Here is a 13,777-nt window from a genome sequence, read left to right on the forward strand (position 1 = left end):
AAAAATGTGCCATTTTCCCTGACCGGGAATCGAACCCGGGCCGCGGCGGTGAGAGCGCCGAATCCTAGCCACTAGACCACCAGGGAGAGGACGCCTTATTACTTTGAAGAGGTACAGCTGATAAATTATCTTGATATGCAGTACCTAAGAACACATCATGCTAACAAACAGGTCATTTTAACAGGAGAGGACTGGAGACCAGCAAGAAAAAAATGTGCAATTTTCCCTGACCGGGAATCGAACCCAGGCTGCGGGGGTGAGAGCGCCGAATCCTAGCCACTAGACCACCAGGGAGAGGACGCCTTATTACTTTGAAGAGGTACAGCTGATAAATTATCTTGATATGCAGTACCTAAGAACACATCATGCTAACAAACAGGTAATTTTAACAGGAGAGGACTGGAAACCAGCAAGAAAAAAATGTGCCATTTTCCCTGACCGGGAATCGAACCCGGGCCGCGGCGGTGAGAGCGCCGAATCCTAGCCACTAGACCACCAGGGAGAGGACGCCTTATTACTTTGAAGAGGTACAGCTGATAAATTATCTTGATATGCAGTACCTAAGAACACATCATGCTAACAAACAGGTCATTTTAACAGGAGACGACTGGAAACCAGCAAGAAAAAAATGTGCCATTTTCCCTGACCGGGAATCGAACCCGGGCCGCGGCGGTGAGAGCGCCGAATCCTAGCCACTAGACCACCAGGGAGAGGACGCCTTATTACTTTGAAGAGGTACAGCTGATAAATTATCTTGATATGCAGTACCTAAGAACACATCATGCTAACAAACAGGTAATTTTAACAGGAGACGACTGGAAACCAGCAAGAAAAAAATGTGCCATTTTCCCTGACCGGGAATCGAACCCGGGCCGCGGCGGTGAGAGCGCCGAATCCTAGCCACTAGACCACCAGGGAGAGGACGCCTTATTACTTTGAAGAGGTACAGCTGATAAATTATCTTGATATGCAGTACCTAAGAACACATCATGCTAACAAACAGGTCATTTTAACAGGAGAGGACTGGAAACCAGCAAGAAAAAAATGTGCCATTTTCCCTGACCGGGAATCGAACCCGGGCCGCGGCGGTGAGAGCGCCGAATCCTAGCCACTAGACCACCAGGGAGAGGACGCCTTATTACTTTGAAGAGGTACAGCTGATAAATTATCTTGATATGCAGTACCTAAGAACACATCATGCTAACAAACAGGTAATTTTAACAGGAGAGGACTGGAAACCAGCAAGAAAAAAATGTGCCATTTTCCCTGACCGGGAATCGAACCCGGGCCGCGGCGGTGAGAGCGCCGAATCCTAGCCACTAGACCACCAGGGAGAGGACGCCTTATTACTTTGAAGAGGTACAGCTGATAAATTATCTTGATATGCAGTACCTAAGAACACATCATGCTAACAAACAGGTAATTTTAACAGGAGAGGACTGGAAACCAGCAAGAAAAAAATGTGCCATTTTCCCTGACCGGGAATTGAACCCGGGCCGCGGCGGTGAGAGCGCCGAATCCTAGCCACTAGACCACCAGGGAGAGGACGCCTTATTACTTTGAAGAGGTACAGCTGATAAATTATCTTGATATGCAGTACCTAAGAACACATCATGCTAACAAACAGGTCATTTTAACAGGAGACGACTGGAAACCAGCAAGAAAAAAATGTGCCATTTTCCCTGACCGGGAATCGAACCCGGGCCGCGGCGGTGAGAGCGCCGAATCCTAGCCACTAGACCACCAGGGAGAGGACGCCTTATTACTTTGAAGAGGTACAGCTGATAAATTATCTTGATATGCAGTACCTAAGAACACATCATGCTAACAAACAGGTAATTTTAACAGGAGACGACTGGAAACCAGCAAGAAAAAAATGTGCCATTTTCCCTGACCGGGAATCGAACCCGGGCCGCGGCGGTGAGAGCGCCGAATCCTAGCCACTAGACCACCAGGGAGAGGACGCCTTATTACTTTGAAGAGGTACAGCTGATAAATTATCTTGATATGCAGTACCTAAGAACACATCATGCTAACAAACAGGTCATTTTAACAGGAGAGGACTGGAAACCAGCAAGAAAAAAATGTGCCATTTTCCCTGACCGGGAATCGAACCCGGGCCGCGGCGGTGAGAGCGCCGAATCCTAGCCACTAGACCACCAGGGAGAGGACGCCTTATTACTTTGAAGAGGTACAGCTGATAAATTATCTTGATATGCAGTACCTAAGAACACATCATGCTAACAAACAGGTAATTTTAACAGGAGAGGACTGGAAACCAGCAAGAAAAAAATGTGCCATTTTCCCTGACCGGGAATCGAACCCGGGCCGCGGCGGTGAGAGCGCCGAATCCTAGCCACTAGACCACCAGGGAGAGGACGCCTTATTACTTTGAAGAGGTACAGCTGATAAATTATCTTGATATGCAGTACCTAAGAACACATCATGCTAACAAACAGGTCATTTTAACAGGAGAGGACTGGAGACCAGCAAGAAAAAAATGTGCAATTTTCCCTGACCGGGAATCGAACCCGGGCCGCGGCGGTGAGAGCGCCGAATCCTAGCCACTAGACCACCAGGGAGAGGACGCCTTATTACTTTGAAGAGGTACAGCTGATAAATTATCTTGATATGCAGTACCTAAGAACACATCATGCTAACAAACAGGTAATTTTAACAGGAGAGGACTGGAAACCAGCAAGAAAAAAATGTGCCATTTTCCCTGACCGGGAATTGAACCCGGGCCGCGGCGGTGAGAGCGCCGAATCCTAGCCACTAGACCACCAGGGAGAGGACGCCTTATTACTTTGAAGAGGTACAGCTGATAAATTATCTTGATATGCAGTACCTAAGAACACATCATGCTAACAAACAGGTAATTTTAACAGGAGAGGACTGGAAACCAGCAAGAAAAAAAATGTGCCATTTTCCCTGACCGGGAATCGAACCCGGGCCGCGGCGGTGAGAGCGCCGAATCCTAGCCACTAGACCACCAGGGAGAGGACGCCTTATTACTTTGAAGAGGTACAGCTGATAAATTATCTTGATATGCAGTACCTAAGAACACATCATGCTAACAAACAGGTAATTTTAACAGGAGAGGACTGGAAACCAGCAAGAAAAAAATGTGCCATTTTCCCTGACCGGGAATCGAACCCGGGCCGCGGCGGTGAGAGCGCCGAATCCTAGCCACTAGACCACCAGGGAGAGGACGCCTTATTACTTTGAAGAGGTACAGCTGATAAATTATCTTGATATGCAGTACCTAAGAACACATCATGCTAACAAACAGGTAATTTTAACAGGAGAGGACTGGAAACCAGCAAGAAAAAAATGTGCCATTTTCCCTGACCGGGAATCGAACCCGGGCCGCGGCGGTGAGAGCGCCGAATCCTAGCCACTAGACCACCAGGGAGAGGACGCCTTATTACTTTGAAGAGGTACAGCTGATAAATTATCTTGATATGCAGTACCTAAGAACACATCATGCTAACAAACAGGTCATTTTAACAGGAGACGACTGGAAACCAGCAAGAAAAAAATGTGCCATTTTCCCTGACCGGGAATCGAACCCGGGCCGCGGCGGTGAGAGCGCCGAATCCTAGCCACTAGACCACCAGGGAGAGGACGCCTTATTACTTTGAAGAGGTACAGCTGATAAATTATCTTGATATGCAGTACCTAAGAACACATCATGCTAACAAACAGGTCATTTTAACAGGAGAGGACTGGAAACCAGCAAGAAAAAAATGTGCCATTTTCCCTGACCGGGAATCGAACCCGGGCCGCGGCGGTGAGAGCGCCGAATCCTAGCCACTAGACCACCAGGGAGAGGATGCCTTATTACTTTGAAGAGGTACAGCTGATAAATTATCTTGATATGCAGTACCTAAGAACACATCATGCTAACAAACAGGTAATTTTAACAGGAGAGGACTGGAAACCAGCAAGAAAAAAATGTGCCATTTTCCCTGACCGGGAATCGAACCCGGGCCGCGGCGGTGAGAGCGCCGAATCCTAGCCACTAGACCACCAGGGAGAGGACGCCTTATTACTTTGAAGAGGTACAGCTGATAAATTATCTTGATATGCAGTACCTAAGAACACATCATGCTAACAAACAGGTCATTTTAACAGGAGAGGACTGGAGACCAGCAAGAAAAAAATGTGCAATTTTCCCTGACCGGGAATCGAACCCAGGCTGCGGCGGTGAGAGCGCCGAATCCTAGCCACTAGACCACCAGGGAGAGGACGCCTTATTACTTTGAAGAGGTACAGCTGATAAATTATCTTGATATGCAGTACCTAAGAACACATCATGCTAACAAACAGGTAATTTTAACAGGAGAGGACTGGAAACCAGCAAGAAAAAAATGTGCCATTTTCCCTGACCGGGAATCGAACCCGGGCCGCGGCGGTGAGAGCGCCGAATCCTAGCCACTAGACCACCAGGGAGAGGACGCCTTATTACTTTGAAGAGGTACAGCTGATAAATTATCTTGATATGCAGTACCTAAGAACACATCATGCTAACAAACAGGTCATTTTAACAGGAGACGACTGGAAACCAGCAAGAAAAAAATGTGCCATTTTCCCTGACCGGGAATCGAACCCGGGCCGCGGCGGTGAGAGCGCCGAATCCTAGCCACTAGACCACCAGGGAGAGGACGCCTTATTACTTTGAAGAGGTACAGCTGATAAATTATCTTGATATGCAGTACCTAAGAACACATCATGCTAACAAACAGGTCATTTTAACAGGAGAGGACTGGAAACCAGCAAGAAAAAAATGTGCCATTTTCCCTGACCGGGAATCGAACCCGGGCCGCGGCGGTGAGAGCGCCGAATCCTAGCCACTAGACCACCAGGGAGAGGACGCCTTATTACTTTGAAGAGGTACAGCTGATAAATTATCTTGATATGCAGTACCTAAGAACACATCATGCTAACAAACAGGTAATTTTAACAGGAGAGGACTGGAAACCAGCAAGAAAAAAATGTGCCATTTTCCCTGACCGGGAATCGAACCCGGGCCGCGGCGGTGAGAGCGCCGAATCCTAGCCACTAGACCACCAGGGAGAGGACGCCTTATTACTTTGAAGAGGTACAGCTGATAAATTATCTTGATATGCAGTACCTAAGAACACATCATGCTAACAAACAGGTCATTTTAACAGGAGAGGACTGGAGACCAGCAAGAAAAAAATGTGCAATTTTCCCTGACCGGGAATCGAACCCAGGCTGCGGCGGTGAGAGCGCCGAATCCTAGCCACTAGACCACCAGGGAGAGGACGCCTTATTACTTTGAAGAGGTACAGCTGATAAATTATCTTGATATGCAGTACCTAAGAACACATCATGCTAACAAACAGGTAATTTTAACAGGAGAGGACTGGAAACCAGCAAGAAAAAAATGTGCCATTTTCCCTGACCGGGAATTGAACCCGGGCCGCGGCGGTGAGAGCGCCGAATCCTAGCCACTAGACCACCAGGGAGAGGACGCCTTATTACTTTGAAGAGGTACAGCTGATAAATTATCTTGATATGCAGTACCTAAGAACACATCATGCTAACAAACAGGTAATTTTAACAGGAGAGGACTGGAGACCAGCAAGAAAAAAATGTGCAATTTTCCCTGACCGGGAATCGAACCCGGGCCGCGGCGGTGAGAGCGCCGAATCCTAGCCACTAGACCACCAGGGAGAGGACGCCTTATTACTTTGAAGAGGTACAGCTGATAAATTATCTTGATATGCAGTACCTAAGAACACATCATGCTAACAAACAGGTAATTTTAACAGGAGAGGACTGGAAACCAGCAAGAAAAAAATGTGCCATTTTCCCTGACCGGGAATTGAACCCGGGCCGCGGCGGTGAGAGCGCCGAATCCTAGCCACTAGACCACCAGGGAGAGGACGCCTTATTACTTTGAAGAGGTACAGCTGATAAATTATCTTGATATGCAGTACCTAAGAACACATCATGCTAACAAACAGGTAATTTTAACAGGAGACGACTGGAAACCAGCAAGAAAAAAATGTGCCATTTTCCCTGACCGGGAATCGAACCCGGGCCGCGGCGGTGAGAGCGCCGAATCCTAGCCACTAGACCACCAGGGAGAGGACGCCTTATTACTTTGAAGAGGTACAGCTGATAAATTATCTTGATATGCAGTACCTAAGAACACATCATGCTAACAAACAGGTAATTTTAACAGGAGAGGACTGGAAACCAGCAAGAAAAAAATGTGCCATTCTCCCTGACCGGGAATCGAACCCGGGCCGCGGCGGTGAGAGCGCCGAATCCTAGCCACTAGACCACCAGGGAGAGGACGCCTTATTACTTTGAAGAGGTACAGCTGATAAATTATCTTGATATGCAGTACCTAAGAACACATCATGCTAACAAACAGGTAATTTTAACAGGAGAGGACTGGAAACCAGCAAGAAAAAAATGTGCCATTTTCCCTGACCGGGAATCGAACCCGGGCCGCGGCGGTGAGAGCGCCGAATCCTAGCCACTAGACCACCAGGGAGAGGACGCCTTATTACTTTGAAGAGGTACAGCTGATAAATTATCTTGATATGCAGTACCTAAGAACACATCATGCTAACAAACAGGTAATTTTAACAGGAGAGGACTGGAAACCAGCAAGAAAAAAATGTGCCATTTTCCCTGACCGGGAATCGAACCCGGGCCGCGGCGGTGAGAGCGCCGAATCCTAGCCACTAGACCACCAGGGAGAGGACGCTTTATTACTTTGAAGAGGTACAGCTGATAAATTATCTTGATATGCAGTACCTAAGAACACATCATGCTAACAAACAGGTAATTTTAACAGGAGAGGACTGGAAACCAGCAAGAAAAAAATGTGCCATTTTCCCTGACCGGGAATCGAACCCGGGCCGCGGCGGTGAGAGCGCCGAATCCTAGCCACTAGACCACCAGGGAGAGGACGCCTTATTACTTTGAAGAGGTACAGCTGATAAATTATCTTGATATGCAGTACCTAAGAACACATCATGCTAACAAACAGGTCATTTTAACAGGAGAGGACTGGAGACCAGCAAGAAAAAAATGTGCAATTTTCCCTGACCGGGAATCGAACCCGGGCCGCGGCGGTGAGAGCGCCGAATCCTAGCCACTAGACCACCAGGGAGAGGACGCCTTATTACTTTGAAGAGGTACAGCTGATAAATTATCTTGATATGCAGTACCTAAGAACACATCATGCTAACAAACAGGTCATTTTAACAGGAGATGACTGGAAACCAGCAAGAAAAAAATGTGCCATTTTCCCTGACCGGGAATCGAACCCGGGCCGCGGCGGTGAGAGCGCCGAATCCTAGCCACTAGACCACCAGGGAGAGGACGCCTTATTACTTTGAAGAGGTACAGCTGATAAATTATCTTGATATGCAGTACCTAAGAACACATCATGCTAACAAACAGGTAATTTTAACAGGAGAGGACTGGAGACCAGCAAGAAAAAAATGTGCAATTTTCCCTGACCGGGAATCGAACCCGGGCCGCGGCGGTGAGAGCGCCGAATCCTAGCCACTAGACCACCAGGGAGAGGACGCCTTATTACTTTGAAGAGGTACAGCTGATAAATTATCTTGATATGCAGTACCTAAGAACACATCATGCTAACAAACAGGTCATTTTAACAGGAGAGGACTGGAGACCAGCAAGAAAAAAATGTGCAATTTTCCCTGACCGGGAATCGAACCCGGGCCGCGGCGGTGAGAGCGCCGAATCCTAGCCACTAGACCACCAGGGAGAGGACGCCTTATTACTTTGAAGAGGTACAGCTGATAAATTATCTTGATATGCAGTACCTAAGAACACATCATGCTAACAAACAGGTCATTTTAACAGGAGAGGACTGGAAACCAGCAAGAAAAAAATGTGCCATTTTCCCTGACCGGGAATCGAACCCGGGCCGCGGCGGTGAGAGCGCCGAATCCTAGCCACTAGACCACCAGGGAGAGGACGCCTTATTACTTTGAAGAGGTACAGCTGATAAATTATCTTGATATGCAGTACCTAAGAACACATCATGCTAACAAACAGGTAATTTTAACAGGAGAGGACTGGAAACCAGCAAGAAAAAAATGTGCCATTTTCCCTGACCGGGAATCGAACCCGGGCCGCGGCGGTGAGAGCGCCGAATCCTAGCCACTAGACCACCAGGGAGAGGACGCCCTATTACTTTGAAGAGGTGCAGCTGATAAATTATCTTGATATGCAGTACCTAAGAACACATCATGCTAACAAACAGGTCATTTTAACAGGAGATGACTCGAAACCAGCAAGAAAAAAAAAGAGCCATTTTCCCTGACCGGGAATCGAACCCGGGCCGCGGCGGTGAGAGCGCCGAATCCTAGCCACTAGACCACCAGGGAGAAATCTGGCTTGTTTGTGGTGCCTGAGAGTGGACATCTTTTTACATTTCTAAAGCTATGGTATGGCAATTTTGCATCAACTAATGTACGGTTCCTAAGAACAGGAGATGACTCGAAACCAGCAAGAAAAAAAAGAGCCATTTTCCCTGACCGGGAATCGAACCCGGGCCGCGGCGGTGAGAGCGCCGAATCCTAGCCACTAGACCACCAGGGAGAAATCTGGCTTGTTTGTGGTGCCTGAGAGTGGACATCTTTTTACATTTCTAAAGCTATGGTATGGCAATTTTGCATCAACTAATGTACGGTTCCTAAGAACAGGAGATGACTCGAAACCAGCAAGAAAAAAAAAGAGCCATTTGCCCTGACCGGGAATCGAACCCGGGCCGCGGCGGTGAGAGCGCCGAATCCTAGCCACTAGACCACCAGGGAGAAATCTGGCTTGTTTGTGGTGCCTGAGAGTGGACATCTTTTTACATTTCTAAAGCTATGGTATGGCAATTTTGCATCAACTAATGTACGGTTCCTAAGAACAGGAGATGACTCGAAACCAGCAAGAAAAAAAAAGAGCCATTTTCCCTGACCGGGAATCGAACCCGGGCCGCGGCGGTGAGAGCGCCGAATCCTAGCCACTAGACCACCAGGGAGAAATCTGGCTTGTTTGTGGTGCCTGAGAGTGGACATCTTTTTACATTTCTAAAGCTATGGTATGGCAATTTTGCATCAACTAATGTACGGTTCCTAAGAACAGGAGATGACTCGAAACCAGCAAGAAAAAAAAAGCCATTTTCCCTGGCCGGGAATCGAACCCGGGCCGCGGCGGTGAGAGCGCCGAATCCTAGCCACTAGACCACCAGGGAGAAATCTGGCTTGTTTGTGGTGCCTGAGAGTGGACATCTTTTTACATTTCTAAAGCTATGGTATGGCAATTTTGCATCAACTAATGTACGGTTCCTAAGAACAGGAGATGACTCGAAACCAGCAAGAAAAAAAAAGAGCCATTTTCCCTGACCGGGAATCGAACCCGGGCCGCGGCGGTGAGAGCGCCGAATCCTAGCCACTAGACCACCAGGGAGAAATCTGGCTAGTTTGTGGTGCCTGAGAGTGGACATCTTTTTACATTTCTAAAGCTTTGGTATGGCAATTTTGCATCAACTAATGTACGGTTCCTAAGAACAGGAGATGACTCGAAACCAGCAAGAAAAAAAAAGAGCCATTTTCCCTGACCGGGAATCGAACCCGGGCCGCGGCGGTGAGAGCGCCGAATCCTAGCCACTAGACCACCAGGGAGAAATCTGGCTTGTTTGTGGTGCCTGAGAGTGGACATCTTTTTACATTTCTAAAGCTATGGTATGGCAATTTTGCATCAACTAATGTACGGTTCCTAAGAACAGGAGATGACTCGAAACCAGCAAGAAAAAAAAAGAGCCATTTTCCCTGGCCGGGAATCGAACCCGGGCCGCGGCGGTGAGAGCGCCGAATCCTAGCCACTAGACCACCAGGGAGAGGACGCCCTATTACTTTGAAGAGGTGCAGCTGATAAATTATCTTGATATGCAGTACCTAAGAACACATCATGCTAACAAACAGGTCATTTTAACAGGAGATGACTCGAAACCAGCAAGAAAAAAAAAGAGCCATTTTCCCTGACCGGGAATCGAACCCGGGCCGCGGCGGTGAGAGCGCCGAATCCTAGCCACTAGACCACCAGGGAGAAATCTGGCTTGTTTGTGGTGCCTGAGAGTGGACATCTTTTTACATTTCTAAAGCTATGGTATGGCAATTTTGCATCAACTAATGTACGGTTCCTAAGAACAGGAGATGACTCGAAACCAGCAAGAAAAAAAAAGAGCAATTTTCCCTGACCGGGAATCGAACCCGGGCCGCGGCGGTGAGAGCGCCGAATCCTAGCCACTAGACCACCAGGGAGAAATCTGGCTTGTTTGTGGTGCCTGAGAGTGGACATCTTTTTACATTTCTAAAGCTATGGTATGGCAATTTTGCATCAACTAATGTACGGTTCCTAAGAACAGGAGATGACTCGAAACCAGCAAGAAAAAAAAAGAGCCATTTTCCCTGACCGGGTATCGAACCCGGGCCGCGGCGGTGAGAGCGCCGAATCCTAGCCACTAGACCACCAGGGAGAAATCTGGCTTGTTTGTGGTGCCTGAGAGTGGACATCTTTTTACATTTCTAAAGCTATGGTATGGCAATTTTGCATCAACTAATGTACGGTTCCTAAGAACAGGAGATGACTCGAAACCAGCAAGAAAAAAAAAGAGCCATTTTCCCTGACCGGGAATCGAACCCGGGCCGCGGCGGTGAGAGCGCCGAATCCTAGCCACTAGACCACCAGGGAGAAATCTGGCTTGTTTGTGGTGCCTGAGAGTGGACATCTTTTTACATTTCTAAAGCTATGGTATGGCAATTTTGCATCAACTAATGTACGGTTCCTAAGAACAGGAGATGACTCGAAACCAGCAAGAAAAAAAAAGAGCCATTTTCCCTGACCGGGAATCGAACCCGGGCCGCGGCGGTGAGAGCGCCGAATCCTAGCCACTAGACCACCAGGGAGAAATCTGGCTTGTTTGTGGTGCCTGAGAGTGGACATCTTTTTACATTTCTAAAGCTATGGTATGGCAATTTTGCATCAACTAATGTACGGTTCCTAAGAACAGGAGATGACTCGAAACCAGCAAGAAAAAAAAAGAGCCATTTTCCCTGGCCGGGAATCGAACCCGGGCCGCGGCGGTGAGAGCGCCGAATCCTAGCCACTAGACCACCAGGGAGAGGACGCCCTATTACTTTGAAGAGGTGCAGCTGATAAATTATCTTGATATGCAGTACCTAAGAACACATCATGCTAACAAACAGGTCATTTTAACAGGAGATGACTCGAAACCAGCAAGAAAAAAAAAGAGCCATTTTCCCTGACCGGGAATCGAACCCGGGCCGCGGCGGTGAGAGCGCCGAATCCTAGCCACTAGACCACCAGGGATAAATCTGGCTTGTTTGTGGTGCCTGAGAGTGGACATCTTTTTACATTTCTAAAGCTATGGTATGGCAATTTTGCATCAACTAATGTACGGTTCCTAAGAACAGGAGATGACTCGAAACCAGCAAGAAAAAAAAAGAGCCATTTTCCCTGACCGGGAATCGAACCCGGGCCGCGGCGGTGAGAGCGCCGAATCCTAGCCACTAGACCACCAGGGAGAAATCTGGCTTGTTTGTGGTGCCTGAGAGTGGACATCTTTTTACATTTCTAAAGCTATGGTATGGCAATTTTGCATCAACTAATGTACGGTTCCTAAGAACAGGAGATGACTCGAAACCAGCAAGAAAAAAAAAGAGCCATTTTCCCTGACCGGGAATCGAACCCGGGCCGCGGCGGTGAGAGCGCCGAATCCTAGCCACTAGACCACCAGGGAGAAATCTGGCTTGTTTGTGGTGCCTGAGAGTGGACATCTTTTTACATTTCTAAAGCTATGGTATGGCAATTTTGCATCAACTAATGTACGGTTCCTAAGAACAGGAGATGACTCGAAACCAGCAAGAAAAAAAAAGAGCCATTTTCCCTGACCGGGAATCGAACCCGGGCCGCGGCGGTGAGAGCGCCGAATCCTAGCCACTAGACCACCAGGGAGAAATCTGGCTTGTTTGTGGTGCCTGAGAGTGGACATCTTTTTACATTTCTAAAGCTATGGTATGGCAATTTTGCATCAACTAATGTACGGTTCCTAAGAACAGGAGATGACTCGAAACCAGCAAGAAAAAAAAAGAGCCATTTTCCCTGACCGGGAATCGAACCCGGGCCGCGGCGGTGAGAGCGCCGAATCCTAGCCACTAGACCACCAGGGAGAAATCTGGCTTGTTTGTGGTGCCTGAGAGTGGACATCTTTTTACATTTCTAAAGCTATGGTATGGCAATTTTGCATCAACTAATGTACGGTTCCTAAGAACAGGAGATGACTCGAAACCAGCAAGAAAAAAAAAGAGCCATTTTCCCTGACCGGGAATCGAACCCGGGCCGCGGCGGTGAGAGCGCCGAATCCTAGCCACTAGACCACCAGGGAGAAATCTGGCTTGTTTGTGGTGCCTGAGAGTGGACATCTTTTTACATTTCTAAAGCTATGGTATGGCAATTTTGCATCAACTAATGTACGGTTCCTAAGAACAGGAGATGACTCGAAACCAGCAAGAAAAAAAAAGAGCCATTTTCCCTGACCGGGAATCGAACCCGGGCCGCGGCGGTGAGAGCGCCGAATCCTAGCCACTAGACCACCAGGGAGAAATCTGGCTTGTTTGTGGTGCCTGAGAGTGGACATCTTTTTACATTTCTAAAGCTATGGTATGGCAATTTTGCATCAACTAATGTACGGTTCCTAAGAACAGGAGATGACTCGAAACCAGCAAGAAAAAAAAAGAGCCATTTTCCCTGACCGGGAATCGAACCCGGGCCGCGGCGGTGAGAGCGCCGAATCCTAGCCACTAGACCACCAGGGAGAAATCTGGCTTGTTTGTGGTGCCTGAGAGTGGACATCTTTTTACATTTCTAAAGCTATGGTATGGCAATTTTGCATCAACTAATGTACGGTTCCTAAGAACAGGAGATGACTCGAAACCAGCAAGAAAAAAAAAGAGCCATTTTCCCTGACCGGGAATCGAACCCGGGCCGCGGCGGTGAGAGCGCCGAATCCTAGCCACTAGACCACCAGGGAGAAATCTGGCTTGTTTGTGGTGCCTGAGAGTGGACATCTTTTTACATTTCTAAAGCTATGGTATGGCAATTTTGCATCAACTAATGTACGGTTCCTAAGAACAGGAGATGACTCGAAACCAGCAAGAAAAAAAAAGAGCCATTTTCCCTGACCGGGAATCGAACCCGGGCCGCGGCGGTGAGAGCGCCGAATCCTAGCCACTAGACCACCAGGGAGAAATCTGGCTTGTTTGTGGTGCCTGAGAGTGGACATCTTTTTACATTTCTAAAGCTATGGTATGGCAATTTTGCATCAACTAATGTACGGTTCCTAAGAACAGGAGATGACTCGAAACCAGCAAGAAAAAAAAAGAGCCATTTTCCCTGACCGGGAATCGAACCCGGGCCGCGGCGGTGAGAGCGCCGAATCCTAGCCACTAGACCACCAGGGAGAGGACGCCCTATTACTTTGAAGAGGTGCAGCTGATAAATTATCTTGATATGCAGTACCTAAGAACACATCATGCTTACAAACAGGTCATTTTAACAGGAGATGACTCGAAACCAGCAAGAAAAAAAAAGAGCCATTTTCCCTGACCGGGAATCGAACCCGGGCCGCGGCGGTGAGAGCGCCGAATCCTAGCCACTCGACCACCAGGGAGAAATCTGGCTTGTT

General features: G+C 48.0%; 55 non-coding genes across 55 annotated transcripts; all 55 read right to left on the bottom strand.

The window, feature by feature from the left end:
- Positions 1–14: 14 nt before the first annotated feature.
- On the bottom strand, positions 15–86 carry TRNAE-CUC (transfer RNA glutamic acid (anticodon CUC)). Its single transcript has one exon. It is a non-coding gene; the product is annotated as a tRNA-Glu (tRNA).
- Positions 87–430: 344 nt separating this feature from the next.
- Positions 431–502, bottom strand: TRNAE-CUC (transfer RNA glutamic acid (anticodon CUC)). Its single transcript has one exon. It is a non-coding gene; the product is annotated as a tRNA-Glu (tRNA).
- Positions 503–638: 136 nt separating this feature from the next.
- Positions 639–710, bottom strand: TRNAE-CUC (transfer RNA glutamic acid (anticodon CUC)). The gene has a single exon. It is a non-coding gene; the product is annotated as a tRNA-Glu (tRNA).
- Positions 711–846: 136 nt separating this feature from the next.
- Positions 847–918, bottom strand: TRNAE-CUC (transfer RNA glutamic acid (anticodon CUC)). The gene has a single exon. It is a non-coding gene; the product is annotated as a tRNA-Glu (tRNA).
- Positions 919–1,054: 136 nt separating this feature from the next.
- On the bottom strand, positions 1,055–1,126 carry TRNAE-CUC (transfer RNA glutamic acid (anticodon CUC)). The gene has a single exon. It is a non-coding gene; the product is annotated as a tRNA-Glu (tRNA).
- Positions 1,127–1,262: 136 nt separating this feature from the next.
- On the bottom strand, positions 1,263–1,334 carry TRNAE-CUC (transfer RNA glutamic acid (anticodon CUC)). Its single transcript has one exon. It is a non-coding gene; the product is annotated as a tRNA-Glu (tRNA).
- A 344-nt stretch (positions 1,335–1,678) lies between these two features.
- Positions 1,679–1,750, bottom strand: TRNAE-CUC (transfer RNA glutamic acid (anticodon CUC)). The gene has a single exon. It is a non-coding gene; the product is annotated as a tRNA-Glu (tRNA).
- Positions 1,751–1,886: 136 nt separating this feature from the next.
- Positions 1,887–1,958, bottom strand: TRNAE-CUC (transfer RNA glutamic acid (anticodon CUC)). The gene has a single exon. It is a non-coding gene; the product is annotated as a tRNA-Glu (tRNA).
- A 136-nt stretch (positions 1,959–2,094) lies between these two features.
- TRNAE-CUC (transfer RNA glutamic acid (anticodon CUC)) lies at positions 2,095–2,166 on the bottom strand. The gene has a single exon. It is a non-coding gene; the product is annotated as a tRNA-Glu (tRNA).
- A 136-nt stretch (positions 2,167–2,302) lies between these two features.
- On the bottom strand, positions 2,303–2,374 carry TRNAE-CUC (transfer RNA glutamic acid (anticodon CUC)). Its single transcript has one exon. It is a non-coding gene; the product is annotated as a tRNA-Glu (tRNA).
- A 136-nt stretch (positions 2,375–2,510) lies between these two features.
- TRNAE-CUC (transfer RNA glutamic acid (anticodon CUC)) lies at positions 2,511–2,582 on the bottom strand. Its single transcript has one exon. It is a non-coding gene; the product is annotated as a tRNA-Glu (tRNA).
- Positions 2,583–2,927: 345 nt separating this feature from the next.
- Positions 2,928–2,999, bottom strand: TRNAE-CUC (transfer RNA glutamic acid (anticodon CUC)). The gene has a single exon. It is a non-coding gene; the product is annotated as a tRNA-Glu (tRNA).
- Positions 3,000–3,135: 136 nt separating this feature from the next.
- TRNAE-CUC (transfer RNA glutamic acid (anticodon CUC)) lies at positions 3,136–3,207 on the bottom strand. The gene has a single exon. It is a non-coding gene; the product is annotated as a tRNA-Glu (tRNA).
- Positions 3,208–3,343: 136 nt separating this feature from the next.
- TRNAE-CUC (transfer RNA glutamic acid (anticodon CUC)) lies at positions 3,344–3,415 on the bottom strand. The gene has a single exon. It is a non-coding gene; the product is annotated as a tRNA-Glu (tRNA).
- A 136-nt stretch (positions 3,416–3,551) lies between these two features.
- Positions 3,552–3,623, bottom strand: TRNAE-CUC (transfer RNA glutamic acid (anticodon CUC)). The gene has a single exon. It is a non-coding gene; the product is annotated as a tRNA-Glu (tRNA).
- A 136-nt stretch (positions 3,624–3,759) lies between these two features.
- On the bottom strand, positions 3,760–3,831 carry TRNAE-CUC (transfer RNA glutamic acid (anticodon CUC)). Its single transcript has one exon. It is a non-coding gene; the product is annotated as a tRNA-Glu (tRNA).
- A 136-nt stretch (positions 3,832–3,967) lies between these two features.
- Positions 3,968–4,039, bottom strand: TRNAE-CUC (transfer RNA glutamic acid (anticodon CUC)). Its single transcript has one exon. It is a non-coding gene; the product is annotated as a tRNA-Glu (tRNA).
- Positions 4,040–4,383: 344 nt separating this feature from the next.
- On the bottom strand, positions 4,384–4,455 carry TRNAE-CUC (transfer RNA glutamic acid (anticodon CUC)). The gene has a single exon. It is a non-coding gene; the product is annotated as a tRNA-Glu (tRNA).
- Positions 4,456–4,591: 136 nt separating this feature from the next.
- TRNAE-CUC (transfer RNA glutamic acid (anticodon CUC)) lies at positions 4,592–4,663 on the bottom strand. The gene has a single exon. It is a non-coding gene; the product is annotated as a tRNA-Glu (tRNA).
- A 136-nt stretch (positions 4,664–4,799) lies between these two features.
- Positions 4,800–4,871, bottom strand: TRNAE-CUC (transfer RNA glutamic acid (anticodon CUC)). Its single transcript has one exon. It is a non-coding gene; the product is annotated as a tRNA-Glu (tRNA).
- Positions 4,872–5,007: 136 nt separating this feature from the next.
- TRNAE-CUC (transfer RNA glutamic acid (anticodon CUC)) lies at positions 5,008–5,079 on the bottom strand. The gene has a single exon. It is a non-coding gene; the product is annotated as a tRNA-Glu (tRNA).
- A 552-nt stretch (positions 5,080–5,631) lies between these two features.
- TRNAE-CUC (transfer RNA glutamic acid (anticodon CUC)) lies at positions 5,632–5,703 on the bottom strand. Its single transcript has one exon. It is a non-coding gene; the product is annotated as a tRNA-Glu (tRNA).
- Positions 5,704–6,047: 344 nt separating this feature from the next.
- TRNAE-CUC (transfer RNA glutamic acid (anticodon CUC)) lies at positions 6,048–6,119 on the bottom strand. Its single transcript has one exon. It is a non-coding gene; the product is annotated as a tRNA-Glu (tRNA).
- Positions 6,120–6,463: 344 nt separating this feature from the next.
- Positions 6,464–6,535, bottom strand: TRNAE-CUC (transfer RNA glutamic acid (anticodon CUC)). Its single transcript has one exon. It is a non-coding gene; the product is annotated as a tRNA-Glu (tRNA).
- A 136-nt stretch (positions 6,536–6,671) lies between these two features.
- On the bottom strand, positions 6,672–6,743 carry TRNAE-CUC (transfer RNA glutamic acid (anticodon CUC)). The gene has a single exon. It is a non-coding gene; the product is annotated as a tRNA-Glu (tRNA).
- A 136-nt stretch (positions 6,744–6,879) lies between these two features.
- Positions 6,880–6,951, bottom strand: TRNAE-CUC (transfer RNA glutamic acid (anticodon CUC)). Its single transcript has one exon. It is a non-coding gene; the product is annotated as a tRNA-Glu (tRNA).
- Positions 6,952–7,087: 136 nt separating this feature from the next.
- Positions 7,088–7,159, bottom strand: TRNAE-CUC (transfer RNA glutamic acid (anticodon CUC)). The gene has a single exon. It is a non-coding gene; the product is annotated as a tRNA-Glu (tRNA).
- Positions 7,160–7,295: 136 nt separating this feature from the next.
- TRNAE-CUC (transfer RNA glutamic acid (anticodon CUC)) lies at positions 7,296–7,367 on the bottom strand. Its single transcript has one exon. It is a non-coding gene; the product is annotated as a tRNA-Glu (tRNA).
- A 136-nt stretch (positions 7,368–7,503) lies between these two features.
- Positions 7,504–7,575, bottom strand: TRNAE-CUC (transfer RNA glutamic acid (anticodon CUC)). The gene has a single exon. It is a non-coding gene; the product is annotated as a tRNA-Glu (tRNA).
- Positions 7,576–7,711: 136 nt separating this feature from the next.
- Positions 7,712–7,783, bottom strand: TRNAE-CUC (transfer RNA glutamic acid (anticodon CUC)). Its single transcript has one exon. It is a non-coding gene; the product is annotated as a tRNA-Glu (tRNA).
- A 136-nt stretch (positions 7,784–7,919) lies between these two features.
- Positions 7,920–7,991, bottom strand: TRNAE-CUC (transfer RNA glutamic acid (anticodon CUC)). Its single transcript has one exon. It is a non-coding gene; the product is annotated as a tRNA-Glu (tRNA).
- A 136-nt stretch (positions 7,992–8,127) lies between these two features.
- TRNAE-CUC (transfer RNA glutamic acid (anticodon CUC)) lies at positions 8,128–8,199 on the bottom strand. The gene has a single exon. It is a non-coding gene; the product is annotated as a tRNA-Glu (tRNA).
- Positions 8,200–8,336: 137 nt separating this feature from the next.
- Positions 8,337–8,408, bottom strand: TRNAE-CUC (transfer RNA glutamic acid (anticodon CUC)). The gene has a single exon. It is a non-coding gene; the product is annotated as a tRNA-Glu (tRNA).
- A 142-nt stretch (positions 8,409–8,550) lies between these two features.
- TRNAE-CUC (transfer RNA glutamic acid (anticodon CUC)) lies at positions 8,551–8,622 on the bottom strand. Its single transcript has one exon. It is a non-coding gene; the product is annotated as a tRNA-Glu (tRNA).
- A 358-nt stretch (positions 8,623–8,980) lies between these two features.
- Positions 8,981–9,052, bottom strand: TRNAE-CUC (transfer RNA glutamic acid (anticodon CUC)). Its single transcript has one exon. It is a non-coding gene; the product is annotated as a tRNA-Glu (tRNA).
- Positions 9,053–9,193: 141 nt separating this feature from the next.
- TRNAE-CUC (transfer RNA glutamic acid (anticodon CUC)) lies at positions 9,194–9,265 on the bottom strand. The gene has a single exon. It is a non-coding gene; the product is annotated as a tRNA-Glu (tRNA).
- A 143-nt stretch (positions 9,266–9,408) lies between these two features.
- TRNAE-CUC (transfer RNA glutamic acid (anticodon CUC)) lies at positions 9,409–9,480 on the bottom strand. Its single transcript has one exon. It is a non-coding gene; the product is annotated as a tRNA-Glu (tRNA).
- A 143-nt stretch (positions 9,481–9,623) lies between these two features.
- Positions 9,624–9,695, bottom strand: TRNAE-CUC (transfer RNA glutamic acid (anticodon CUC)). The gene has a single exon. It is a non-coding gene; the product is annotated as a tRNA-Glu (tRNA).
- A 143-nt stretch (positions 9,696–9,838) lies between these two features.
- Positions 9,839–9,910, bottom strand: TRNAE-CUC (transfer RNA glutamic acid (anticodon CUC)). Its single transcript has one exon. It is a non-coding gene; the product is annotated as a tRNA-Glu (tRNA).
- Positions 9,911–10,047: 137 nt separating this feature from the next.
- On the bottom strand, positions 10,048–10,119 carry TRNAE-CUC (transfer RNA glutamic acid (anticodon CUC)). The gene has a single exon. It is a non-coding gene; the product is annotated as a tRNA-Glu (tRNA).
- A 143-nt stretch (positions 10,120–10,262) lies between these two features.
- Positions 10,263–10,334, bottom strand: TRNAE-CUC (transfer RNA glutamic acid (anticodon CUC)). Its single transcript has one exon. It is a non-coding gene; the product is annotated as a tRNA-Glu (tRNA).
- A 358-nt stretch (positions 10,335–10,692) lies between these two features.
- TRNAE-CUC (transfer RNA glutamic acid (anticodon CUC)) lies at positions 10,693–10,764 on the bottom strand. The gene has a single exon. It is a non-coding gene; the product is annotated as a tRNA-Glu (tRNA).
- A 143-nt stretch (positions 10,765–10,907) lies between these two features.
- TRNAE-CUC (transfer RNA glutamic acid (anticodon CUC)) lies at positions 10,908–10,979 on the bottom strand. Its single transcript has one exon. It is a non-coding gene; the product is annotated as a tRNA-Glu (tRNA).
- Positions 10,980–11,122: 143 nt separating this feature from the next.
- On the bottom strand, positions 11,123–11,194 carry TRNAE-CUC (transfer RNA glutamic acid (anticodon CUC)). The gene has a single exon. It is a non-coding gene; the product is annotated as a tRNA-Glu (tRNA).
- Positions 11,195–11,331: 137 nt separating this feature from the next.
- Positions 11,332–11,403, bottom strand: TRNAE-CUC (transfer RNA glutamic acid (anticodon CUC)). The gene has a single exon. It is a non-coding gene; the product is annotated as a tRNA-Glu (tRNA).
- Positions 11,404–11,546: 143 nt separating this feature from the next.
- Positions 11,547–11,618, bottom strand: TRNAE-CUC (transfer RNA glutamic acid (anticodon CUC)). The gene has a single exon. It is a non-coding gene; the product is annotated as a tRNA-Glu (tRNA).
- Positions 11,619–11,761: 143 nt separating this feature from the next.
- TRNAE-CUC (transfer RNA glutamic acid (anticodon CUC)) lies at positions 11,762–11,833 on the bottom strand. Its single transcript has one exon. It is a non-coding gene; the product is annotated as a tRNA-Glu (tRNA).
- Positions 11,834–11,976: 143 nt separating this feature from the next.
- Positions 11,977–12,048, bottom strand: TRNAE-CUC (transfer RNA glutamic acid (anticodon CUC)). The gene has a single exon. It is a non-coding gene; the product is annotated as a tRNA-Glu (tRNA).
- A 143-nt stretch (positions 12,049–12,191) lies between these two features.
- Positions 12,192–12,263, bottom strand: TRNAE-CUC (transfer RNA glutamic acid (anticodon CUC)). Its single transcript has one exon. It is a non-coding gene; the product is annotated as a tRNA-Glu (tRNA).
- A 143-nt stretch (positions 12,264–12,406) lies between these two features.
- TRNAE-CUC (transfer RNA glutamic acid (anticodon CUC)) lies at positions 12,407–12,478 on the bottom strand. Its single transcript has one exon. It is a non-coding gene; the product is annotated as a tRNA-Glu (tRNA).
- Positions 12,479–12,621: 143 nt separating this feature from the next.
- TRNAE-CUC (transfer RNA glutamic acid (anticodon CUC)) lies at positions 12,622–12,693 on the bottom strand. The gene has a single exon. It is a non-coding gene; the product is annotated as a tRNA-Glu (tRNA).
- A 143-nt stretch (positions 12,694–12,836) lies between these two features.
- Positions 12,837–12,908, bottom strand: TRNAE-CUC (transfer RNA glutamic acid (anticodon CUC)). Its single transcript has one exon. It is a non-coding gene; the product is annotated as a tRNA-Glu (tRNA).
- Positions 12,909–13,051: 143 nt separating this feature from the next.
- On the bottom strand, positions 13,052–13,123 carry TRNAE-CUC (transfer RNA glutamic acid (anticodon CUC)). The gene has a single exon. It is a non-coding gene; the product is annotated as a tRNA-Glu (tRNA).
- Positions 13,124–13,266: 143 nt separating this feature from the next.
- TRNAE-CUC (transfer RNA glutamic acid (anticodon CUC)) lies at positions 13,267–13,338 on the bottom strand. The gene has a single exon. It is a non-coding gene; the product is annotated as a tRNA-Glu (tRNA).
- Positions 13,339–13,481: 143 nt separating this feature from the next.
- Positions 13,482–13,553, bottom strand: TRNAE-CUC (transfer RNA glutamic acid (anticodon CUC)). The gene has a single exon. It is a non-coding gene; the product is annotated as a tRNA-Glu (tRNA).
- Positions 13,554–13,777: the final 224 nt, after the last annotated feature.

This window comes from Engystomops pustulosus, chromosome 9 (genome assembly GCF_040894005.1).
Source record: "Engystomops pustulosus chromosome 9, aEngPut4.maternal, whole genome shotgun sequence".
Lineage (NCBI taxonomy): Eukaryota > Metazoa > Chordata > Amphibia > Anura > Leptodactylidae > Engystomops > Engystomops pustulosus.